The following is an 11,287-nucleotide window of genomic DNA, read 5'->3' as shown; positions in this document are numbered from 1 at the left end:
ATTGCGAATCCGGGAGGCTGCGAGGAAGACGGAAGCTGGATTTGTGCTGTGGATGCGGGATCTTCGCGGAAGATTTGCACGTGGACGGCTGGGAGGAAGAAGTGTGGACGCGGACGTTGGAATCAGGAGATGCCGGGATCTTCGGACGCGGTGAAGCTTGGGACGCGTGGGAGGATGGACTCGGAAGCTTCACGGGATGCTGGGCTGCACGCGGATGAGCTTGAGATGGAGCTGATCACATGCGCTGGGATGATCATGAATCCTAGGATTTGCTGTTGTTCCGGGACGTGGAAGATCACTCGCGGGAGAAGCGGAATCTGGGAGGCTCGTGGATGCTGGGTGGACTGGTTCGGAAGGAATGCTTCATGGGATGCTGACCGGCTGGGCTTGAACGCTTGGGATTGGTTGGAACACCTAGGAGCTGATGTGGCTGGAACTCGGGTGCAAGATGGCTTCACAAGCGGAGAAGACGGGCTGCTGGTGCTTGGGCTAAGATGCAGAAGAAGCTGGGTCGCACGAGATGCTGGGAAGGGAAAATGAAGCTGCGACGAAGTGGACCGCTGAACTTGACCTCCTTTTAGTGTGCAACTGGGGTCGTCCCATGCGGTTGGCTGGTCACCTATAGTGATGCATTTTTTTGAACCCAATGCGAAATTTAACTTTGATTTACGATCACCTGCACCCTACAAAAATATAATATTAATGCAGCATTTTTATCATTTTTTTGTTAGCAATAATACTAATTTAAGGGATGTATAGATCGCACTTTTGTGCTCTCATCACACCCCCCAACTAGCTTATTGCTAGTCTCTAGCAATTAACGAGCAAATACTAAAATGAGAGTGCAAAAGGTGTGGTCTAACCTATGATGTTTTATTAGAACTAATTGCATAAAATTAAGATAAGTACTCACTTTCGTAGGAATCACGATTGCACTTAGCACGTGCAACAAGCCGTTAAACCCCTAGGTTACCCTAGTGGACGAGTGTTGTCTCGTGAGGATTTTCAGGGATGTTACCCACAAACATCATGAATTATATGACATGAGATTCTAAAAAAATATGAAATAAATCTTAAGCTAATACACATGTAATTAATTGATATATATTTTCAAGCATGGCAACTGTCAAAGCAAGGAAATATAAAAGTGTAGTGTGCATCAAACCGCATGACTTTCTCAGAGTACTAATACCTCCACCACAACAGGGCACCGCCTGAGTTTTAGGTGTATTACTCAAGTTCACAAGTGTTTCTACAATTTATTAGAACTTGATCCATCAAATTTTCAGAATATCACATGTTGTCTAAATCTATCAAGAATGGTTCGCATGTAAAGAAAGAGTTATCAATCTCAACTAAACAACCTGGGTACACGGAGGTCCAATAAAATGGAGTCAAACCAGCCATTACCACATGTCACTAGGTTCAGCCTAACCAACTCATTCATGCTTATTTTTATTTCATTTTTTTTTTTAATACAAATGACTACTACAGCTATCCAACCCCATTAGGCTCTAGTAAGGTCCATGTAGCGAGCTTTCAATCAATGACCCCCGATCCAGTTGGCTCAAGACATTAGGTGAAACACCCCTCAGACTTAATTACTCGAACCAGACTACGCCACGAGGCCAGACTTGTCATCATAAGTTTTTTTTTTTTTAATAATAATTATGCAAGAAAAGAAATGGTAGACTGAACCATATAAATATTTTTATTATATATGTGACTGCATCGTGACTATAGGTCAACCAAAGTCGGATCATAAGGCACCTAAGTAATCTAGTCGGGATATTCAACCTCTATCTTTATGTGAAAACCAAATCCTGAACCTTATGGTACGAACAAGGACACTCATACTTCTTTTATGGATAAGGCTAACAAAAATGCAGTTAATAAATATGAACTCCTGAGGCCTTCCTATTATCATTATGTGCACGTGTGGGGATCTAATAATAGGTCTCTGATCAATCATAGTATGCATGTGTTCCTTGCCTTAATAGTTGCACAAACTCAATATGAAAATACATGTGCATTTGCTCAGAAAAGAAAGTAATAAATCAAATGCAAAAACAAGTTTTTTTTTTTTTTTATCAAAATATTTTCCTCCCCCCAACTTAAACATTGCATTGTCCTCAATGTAAAAGATGCAAGAAAACTATATATGAGAGACAATAGAGAAAATAATAGAGAGAAGAAGAATACCTTGAGCTGTTGATTTCCAGAAAAGAAGACCTACAAAATAAGAAGAAAACTAGAAATAAAAGAAAAAAAATAATTCTAACTAATATACACATACCTTGGCCGTCATGCTCAGTCATATGAAGGCTCCTCCAAGGGAAAGGAGTCATTTTCATCTGCAAAATTCTCAAGAAAAGGTTCTAATCTTTGTCCATTTACTTTAAAAATTGTGCCATCCTGTGGATTTTCAATTTCAACTGCCCCTGGTTTGATTTCAAAGTGTTCAACATTTTCAGGAATAATCATGCATGAAGGTTGACTAGTCCTAGTGGGATGTAAATATTGTCGAAGTGTCATAACTGGGGGTCTACCTTCATCACCATGGTGACTTCCTACATCATCAGGAAAATTTACCATCTCACAAGGTGTGAGATACTGCGAAGGAATTTCAAGGATGTGTCCTAAGGAATTATCAAAAGGTTGTCGACTCAGACGTCCAGTGTTGTCCCTATTCCAACCTAGCATACAAAATTTCAGAGTTTATTTATTTGTTTGTTTTTTTTTTGTTTTTTTTTGTTTTTTTTAAGACTACCCTTGATCTTTTCTTAAAGTTCTTATCAATTTTCAAGTAGCAACAAGGGTTAATGAGATTTGATGATAATAAAATTCTGATTCTAAACAAAAAAAATTAAACACAGAAAATTCAAAGCAGACAGCAGCAAAGTTTATATTAATTTAATGGTCATCAAAGTATCAGAATATCAATCAGACCATTCAGATGAAAGAAACATGTGTCCTACAGCAGCCGACGAAATTGGAGTGCAATCAGACGGTGGATTACTCAGATATCAGAGTTTGATGCAGACTGTGCAGGGAATAAAAAAATGGCAATAAAGTTTTTTTTTTTTGAAAGAAAAAAAAACTAAATACTAAGATACTGATTAAATCTAAAATTATACTAATAAATCAGCCGTTCTCCGGCAACGGCGCCAAAAACTTGATGCAAAAATAAAATTATTCTCCCAAGTGCAGGAGAATCGCACAAGTAGTAAATTCTTGGAAGTCCGAGGTCGAATCCTCAGGGAACGAAATGTATATGAGATTATTTAATATAATTTTAGATTAATTAATTCAATAAATTTGTGGATTAAAATTATGTTTTGATTTTCAGAAATTAAAATGCAGAGAATAATAAACACAATTCAATGAAATAAAAATGGTAGGGATCTGGAATCCCCCTTGATGATATTGCATCCAAGGAATAAACTCTATGGTTCTTGATTTAAGATTTAATGTAGGATAGATCTAATCATGGTATATATTTCATGAACATATGAACTCAATTTCTAAGCATTCGTCGTGCTTTCTACGTCTACAACGAATCAAATACTAAAGCAATCCATATATCAATAATCATAATCCATTTAAGAACTATCTACGAAATAACTATGCATGGATCAAAAACATATCAGTAAATATAATTCATTCAAGGCAAAAGTTTAGAGTTTACTTCAAAGAGCAATACATCAAAGGTTCATCCATCTCCCTCCCTAAGAAATTAGCCGGCCATAAACATAAAAGGAACTCCCCTGTTCCTCTCCCTTTTTTTTTTCTTTTTATTTTCGGAAACGGGGCTCCCCTGTTTCTCTCTTTCTCTGTTTTTTTTTCTTTGTTTTCAAATGAGAGCTCCCCCCCTTCGTTTGCCAACCGAGAGCCCTTTATATCTCTCGATGGACCCCCTGATCACACGGGATGCTCCTCTCATGCTGGCTACCGAGTATCCCGGACGCGGAGAGGCTGAGAGGCGGAAGAAGCGGGCGGACACGGATGGATGAACTCGGATGATTGCGAATCTGGGAGGCTGCGAGGAAGACGGAAGCTGGATTTGTGCTGTGGATGCGGGATCTTCGCGGAAGATTTGCACGCGGACGGCTGGGAGGAAGAAGTGTGGACGCGGACGTTGGAATCGGGAGATGCCGGGATCTTCGGACGCAGTGAAGCTTGGGACGCGTGGGAGGATGGACTCGGAAGCTTCACGGGATGCTGGGCTGCACGCGGATGAGCTTGAGATGGAGCTGATCACATGCGCTGGGATGATCATGAATCCTGGGATTTGCTGTTGTTCCGGGACGTGGAGGATCACTCGCGGGAGAAGCGGAATCTGGGAGGCTCGTGGATGCTGGGTGGACTGGTTCGGAAGGAATGCTTCATGGGATGCTGACCGGCTGGGCTTGAATGCTTGGGATTGGTTGGAACACCTAGGAGCTGATGTGGCTGGAACTCGGGTGCAAGATGGCTTCACAAGCAGAGAAGACGGGCTGCTGGTGCTTGGGCTAAGATGCAGAAGAAGCTGGGTCGCACGAGATGCTGGGAAGGAAAAATGAAGCTGCGACGAAGTGGACCGCTGAACTTGACCTCCTTTTAGTGTGCAACTGGGGTCGTCCCATGCGGTTGGCTGGTCACCTATAGTGATGCATTTTTTTGAACCCAATGCAAAATTTAACTTTGATTTACGATCACCTGCACCCTACAAAAATATAATATTAATGCAGCATTTTTATCATTTTTTTGTTAGCAATAATACTAGGATGTATAGATCGCACCACTACAGGAAATATAATTTTTAACGACGCTTTTTTGCCGACGCTTGTTCCAAGCGTCGGCAATTTCCGAACTACCGCCCAAAATAGCCGACGCTTGTAAAAAGCGCCGGGTAATTCCGGCGGTTGGTAGAGTTGGAATATGACGACGCTTATACGCGTCGTTGAAAACTAAATATCATCACAACCCGTCCCCCTTCTCCCTCTATCCTCGATCGACCAAGCCCTAATAGAGCTAGCCGACCCTTGTCCCGTCCTTCACCTTCCTCTCCGGCGCCGAGCGACCTCCTCCCTCCTCCCTCCTTTTCCTCCCCCCAAAAGCTCGGGTCCGAGTCTTGGCCATGGCCGGCGATCGAAGAGTTTTTCCAGTTCGTTGCCTCTTCTTCTTCTGGATCTCGTCTCTGCTCTCGATCTCGCTCGCTTACAGGCCGGGAGACATCGTGCCAATGAGCAAGGCGGGCCAGTACCACGGGGTACTCACTGCCTCTCCGTGCCTTATATATACTTGGGACGTCAGTCGTTCCTCCTCGCCTGATCCTTCTCCCTCTCTGGCTCAAACTCTCGTGCGATCTTTTGCTCCTCAATCCTCTGATTTTCGTCTGAGAATCTTGAGAGTCCAAGAAAGGTTGCTGGGACGACAATGCTGCCGCCGGGCTACTTGTTCAGACCGACCGACGAGATTCTCCTCGTCGCCTACCTCAAGAACAAGCTACTTCGATGGCCTCTTCCCTGCGACGTTATCGTGGAGGGTGACGTCTATGGAAGCCGCCCCCAGGACCTGGCCTGTAATTTTCTTGCGCTTCCCCATTGTCTTCTTTCTTGATTTAGGGTTTCTAATCCTTTCTTTGGGTTTTCTTGGTTTCTTTCAGTAGAATATCCCATGGCAAACAAGGACTATGAGTGGTTCTTCTTCACTTCTAACCCTCGGAAGCGTTCCGGCGCAAGCGAAACCAGCCGTGCATCTCGGCGCGCAGGCCTGGGACGATGGAAGGCCACGAAAGGCGTCAAGAAAGTGCTCGATTCCAAGAATAACACCATTGGGTCGAAGCAGAGTTTCTGTTACATGGAACAGAACTGGGACGGTGGCGAAGACAAAAGTATCTGGTTGATGGAGGAGTTCTCTATGCAAAACCTTGAAGGGAGAGGCAGTGCTGGTTGATGGAGGAGTTCTCTATGCTTAATCATGTTTTTCTTTTCTGTAATTAGAAGTTTTAAGATTTGGGGATTTATATCAGCGCTGTTTTCTTGAAGCTCCGATCTGAAATCTCAACTTTACCTTCCTTTTTGAGACTAAGCCTTACTGAGTCCACTATTAACATTATCATACAATATCCATACGTCATTTCCTGGTATGAGGTCCTGCTATTCAATTTTTTATAATGGTTGCATGTAGTGTTAGAACAATAAAAGTTGGGCCTATGGACCAGGCATGTGGTGGGTTATGCAGATTGCTCAAGATGTCAGCAATTTTAATATGTGTCACTTCTTTGAATTGTAGAATGGATTGAAGCTCTCCTATGTTAGACACTCAGGCCATCAATGAATTTGTTGGAGATAATAATGACCAGAAAAACATGTGGGAAATAATCATGAGGGTGGAAGTTATTACATTAGGTTTCATCTTTTAGTTTCTGTGCACATGTTTTTTTTCCTATGAAACATGTATTCTCAATATCATGACCTGAAAATGATTAGTTTCCTAGCATGGCATGCTCTAGCATTGTCGATTACCACCCTATTTTGCCACTTACTTCACATGGTTGTATATTAAGTATTATTAACATTTGTTGTTAATCAATAAATAGAGTTTATATTTATTCTGATTTCTGAATATTTCTTCCTCATGATGCAGCAAGGAGGTATATAAAAAGTCTTGTGGTCAGATTGTATGTAATAATCTGCTTTTCTAGTGCTTTTGGAAATCAGGAGCCAAGGATTTCTTATTATTGAATTTTCCCCCTTTAGGTGATGACTGGGAGCATGAAGAAAATTTCACTGACGATGATGAGGCTGTGGGCAATGATCCAGAGGAACGGGAAGATTTGGCTCCTGAAATTCCTGCTCCACCAGAAATTAAGCAGGTACATTGGACTTTAACGCGGCTCTTAGAAGCACAGCAAGCAATATTTATAGGTCAATATGTTGTAAAGTTTTGCACACGAGTTACTATTTTCTAGATTTTCACAGAAATCATTTTTCATTGAGAGACCTCCATTCTTGGTTTCTTGTTTAGGTTCCCTGTTTGATTGCCCATGTACCAAAATATCTGCCTGTCAAGCTGATTTTTTGGATTTGATTGCTTCCTAGCTTTTCTTGTGTCCTTGCAAAAAAATTGTTAAGGAGTTATTGAGCATTCTTTTTTTTTTCCAGTCATCCTTGCTTGTATGGTTAGCCATCCCCCGTATAATACCCATTGCCTTCTAAAATGTACCATTTTAATTTGAAGAACTTGGGTTTTTCGAAGAAAAGTAAAATATAAACATGAAAAATGTCTAAAACTAATTCATTGTTGTAATGTGGACTCAAAGGGAGAAGTTTAAAAAAGTGAAATTGATATGATAAAACCGTCGTATTTTGTATTTCTAGTCTATACATAGATATAGGGCATGTATAATTTGTACCATAACATATTGGGTGATTGTAGCTGAAAGCTTCAAATTATTTGATCTCCATCGTGCATCAATTTATGATGCTGGATGAAGACCTGTTTGCTTCGGATGTTGTGCGAGCTTTATATAGTTACAAGTAAACAAACTCTACTGAACAATGTGATATAATCCTATGACTTCTAACAATCCTGAAAATATGCGATCTAATCCTATGAGAGCTTTTCTTGTAATGGCTCTCTGCTTGATCGTGGACCTAGTATATCTTCTCATGATAAAGTGGTCTTTCTAGCTACACTCGATCGCTTCTATTTGATAGAGTAGCTAAAGGTTTAGGAATGGGCCAGGGCTTGCAATATTGATGCATAACTACCTTCTCTTTAGTTCTTTATTTATTTTTTCAAATGTGTGTGTGCATGTTTTTGTTGGGGGGACGAGGAGGGACTTGCACACATGTATTATAACTATCTAGATTTTGATTTTTGTATTCTTAATTTCTAAATTTTTTTTTTTCTTGTAGGTTGCTGATACTTCTACTTGTAGAGATGATGATGCCGTCGACCCTTGATACATCGTAGACTGTTTATTTAGGAGTTTGATATGTATGTTTTTAATATTTTTAAAGTACAATGTAATCAAATATGATAATATGATTAGTAATTAATAAAAAAATTTTGTTTGTGATGTGACTTTTGTGATGTGATAATAGGTTGTGTGTTTGCTGTGCTGGAAAACTTTGTTTTACAAATTTGTATACAGGTTTAACATTTGTTTCTATGAATTGGGAGTATTTCCCTTAAGTCAGATGTCTTTAGTTTTGGCAAGTCATGTTCTGCGAGGGAATGTTGTGTGGACTCATGGGGATGTTCTGGATCCTCCATTCGCGGCCATCCTTCAAGCTGATGGGTACAACCATCCTTATATTGGAAATGTATAAGGTCCTTTGTGATCATAGTATCAAGCCAGTTATGGCAGCAGGCTCTTGGAAATTAATTTTGCTTTACCTTCAGGTCTTCTTATTTGCTCTTTTGAAACAGGATGCCTCCATGAATGATGTGGACAAGCATTGGAACCTCTGTCTGATTTCTATCTTCATAAATTTATTATGCTCTGTTTCTCGAAAGGAGGGGGATGATCTTTCAATCTCTAGAATGTTTTATATAAATCTTATGTTTTATATAAATCTTTAAGGATTGTTTGCAATGATCTTGATAGCCTTGCAGGTATTCCAGGAAGTTTTTTAGCAAATACACAAGGCAATATGTTCCTTTGGGTCCTCTTATTTTGTCTTCAGGCTATCATGAGATTTGCTAGGAATTACAACTACCTAGAATCTATAGGTCTGAATTTCTGTCAGCCAGTTGGCTTCTCCATTGTTTTCCACATGGTGTCCTCTTTACCATATGCTATGCTTAGAGCCAGATATCCTTTACTGCTGATTGGGATGCAGAGCTTTATATATTTATAGGACTTGTTTATAACTTTCTTTATTTCTGTAAGGCGGAAGCTGAAATTAGTTGATCCAAGTATGGCTGAAAATTATTCAAGCCACAAAATCTTGGGATTTAAAGCACTGAAATTTGGGCTGTTATGCGTACAGGAAAATCCAAGTGACAGGCCAAACATGTTATCAGTTTTTTTGATGCTCAACAGGTACAAAATGAAACTCCAAACTCCCTCACAGCCTGCATTTTGACCTTTATAATTTACATTCGTATTTTTATTTTTTTTAAAAAAAAGCAATCCCGACGCTTTAAAGCGTTGGCCAAAATACAATTGCCGACGCTTTAAAGCGTCGGAGAAAACGCAAAACTGGATGGGTCTTTTCCGACGCTTTAAAGCGTCGGGAAATCTGCTTTTACCGACGCTTTAAAGCGTCGGCGAAAACGCAAAACTGGGTGGGTTAAAGCGTCGGGAAATCCGTTTTTGCTAACGCTTTCATTAGCGTCGGCAAATCCCCATTTTTGCCGACGCTTTCTCTTAGCGTCGGCAAAAACCGGACCCACGCCCACCTGCCCGACGTCTGACCCACGCTTTGGGTCGCGTGGGCTGGGAATTCGCCGACGCTTATAAGCGTCGGTAGAGACAAAAAAAAGCGTCGGGAGTGCTTCCTTCTTTTGTAGTGCACTTTTGTGCTCTCATCAAGAAGCATTACAAGCGACGTCGGAGACTTGATCAAAATCTAAAAGTCAAAGAATTGGAGCTTGTGTTAGATGTATCTTGATGTCCTTGAAGGCCTTTATTGCAGCTGGCGTCCAATGCAAAGAATCAGCCCGCATGCAATTGGGGATTGGGGCCATTATGCTGCTAAAGTTCCCAATAAATTTGCGGTAAAAGGATGCCAAGCCCTGAAAGCTCCTCACCTCATGGATGTTACTTAGTGTAGGCCACTCCCAAATGGCTCTAACTTTCTCTGAATCCGCAACAACACCCTTGTCTGAAATTATGAACTCGAGAAATAGCACTTGTGATTCAGCAAAGAAGCACTTCTTCAAGTTGACATAAAGCTTTTCTGATCAAAGTGTGAGAAGGGTGAAGATGCTGCCGGTGTTCCACACGGCTATGACTGAAAATCAAGATGTCATCAAAATAAACAACTACAAAGTGCCCAATGTAAGGCTTCAGCACTTGATTCATGACCTGCATAAAGGTGCTTGGTGCATTAAAAAGACCAAAAGGCATGACCATTCCTTCGAAGAGGCTATCTTTAGTCTTGAACACCATCTCCCACTCATCCCCGAGCCTGATTCGGATCTGGTGGTAGTCGCTTCACAAGTCCAACTTTGAGAAAATGATGGCTCCATGCAGCAAGTCTAGCATGTCATCAAACCGTAAGATAGGAAAGCAGTATTTAATCATTATCTTTTTTATTGCTCTGCTGTCCACACACATACGCCACATCCCATCCTTCTTTGGGGTAAGCAACGCCGGGACGGTGCACGGGCTGAGGATCTCTCGGATGAATCCCTTGTCCAATAGCTCTTGGACTTGGTGATGAAGTTCCTCATGTTCTCTAGAATTCAGCCAATATGCAGGGAGATTCGGCAAGCTTGAACCAGGCACCAAGTCTATGGCGTGTTGGATATCCCTCATTGGTGGAAACTCCTTGGAAAAATCCTTAGGGGTTACATCAGAAAATTCATCTAATATAGACTTAAAATTAGGGGGAACAACTTCTGAAATTTTTGCCCCAACTTTCCTAGACACTAGTGAATTTTTATTTTTTTTAAAAAACCATGGCTGAACCTGATCGGGTTGCCTACGTACCCCTTCACAAGGGGAATCAAGCCACATGTAATTCTTTTAAAGTTTCAAAAATACAGCAAAAAATGAATCAAACAATTTAATTCATGCATGCTTACAAGATCAAATCTAGAAATCAGCACATTAAGAACACATAGGATTATGCCGGAATCGTTTAAACAATTATGCTAAAACTTTTACGCATGATTAACTATCAGATCTGAAACTTAAGAACTCTATTCCAATTAATCTCCAAATATCCATCGAATGGATTCTGGAGATATCTCCGTGAGGAGCCCCAAAAGAGGGTAAAACCTCTGGAAATCGGACCTAGACCTTGACACCATAATAAATGATTAATGCTAGATTAATACCTTTTATGATGGATGAAAGTTGTGAATCTGATTCTTGACTTCATAGCCACGCACACGAATAGCCTCTACGAGAAGTTCACGCGAAGTCCTGAAGGATCTTCTTACGCAACAGTGCTAGCAGCTGCAGAATACTTGAAAGCTGAAATCTGCTCGTCGGGATTCAATCAACTCTTGATCAATCGTCTTGAAGCAGATAGAGATGAGGTTTGTAAGGAAAGTAGAGGACTCAGATCTGATCTTGAATCTTCTAGATATTCACCCTGAAAACCCTATCTAAAATGGAGAA

At 40.9% G+C, this 11,287-nt stretch overlaps 1 long non-coding RNA gene across 2 annotated transcripts; it reads left to right on the top strand.

The window, feature by feature from the left end:
* Positions 1 to 4,985: 4,985 nt before the first annotated feature.
* Positions 4,986 to 8,068, top strand: LOC149752851 (uncharacterized). 2 transcript variants are annotated; one of them, XR_016396432.1, is made up of 4 exons: positions 4,986 to 5,563; positions 5,648 to 6,664; positions 6,744 to 6,859; positions 7,905 to 8,068. It is a non-coding gene; the product is annotated as an uncharacterized LOC149752851 (long non-coding RNA). The 2 variants fall into 2 exon arrangements; XR_016396433.1 differs by having other exon boundaries at positions 5,648 to 6,668.
* Positions 8,069 to 11,287: the final 3,219 nt, after the last annotated feature.

This window comes from Phoenix dactylifera, chromosome 9, assembly GCF_051530095.1.
Source record: "Phoenix dactylifera cultivar Ajwa chromosome 9, Ajwa_hap1_PhDact_Kaust_v1.1, whole genome shotgun sequence".
Taxonomy (NCBI): domain Eukaryota; kingdom Viridiplantae; phylum Streptophyta; class Magnoliopsida; order Arecales; family Arecaceae; genus Phoenix; species Phoenix dactylifera.
The sequence above is the reverse complement of the archived record's forward strand: the minus strand, read 5'-3'. Positions and strand labels throughout refer to the sequence as shown.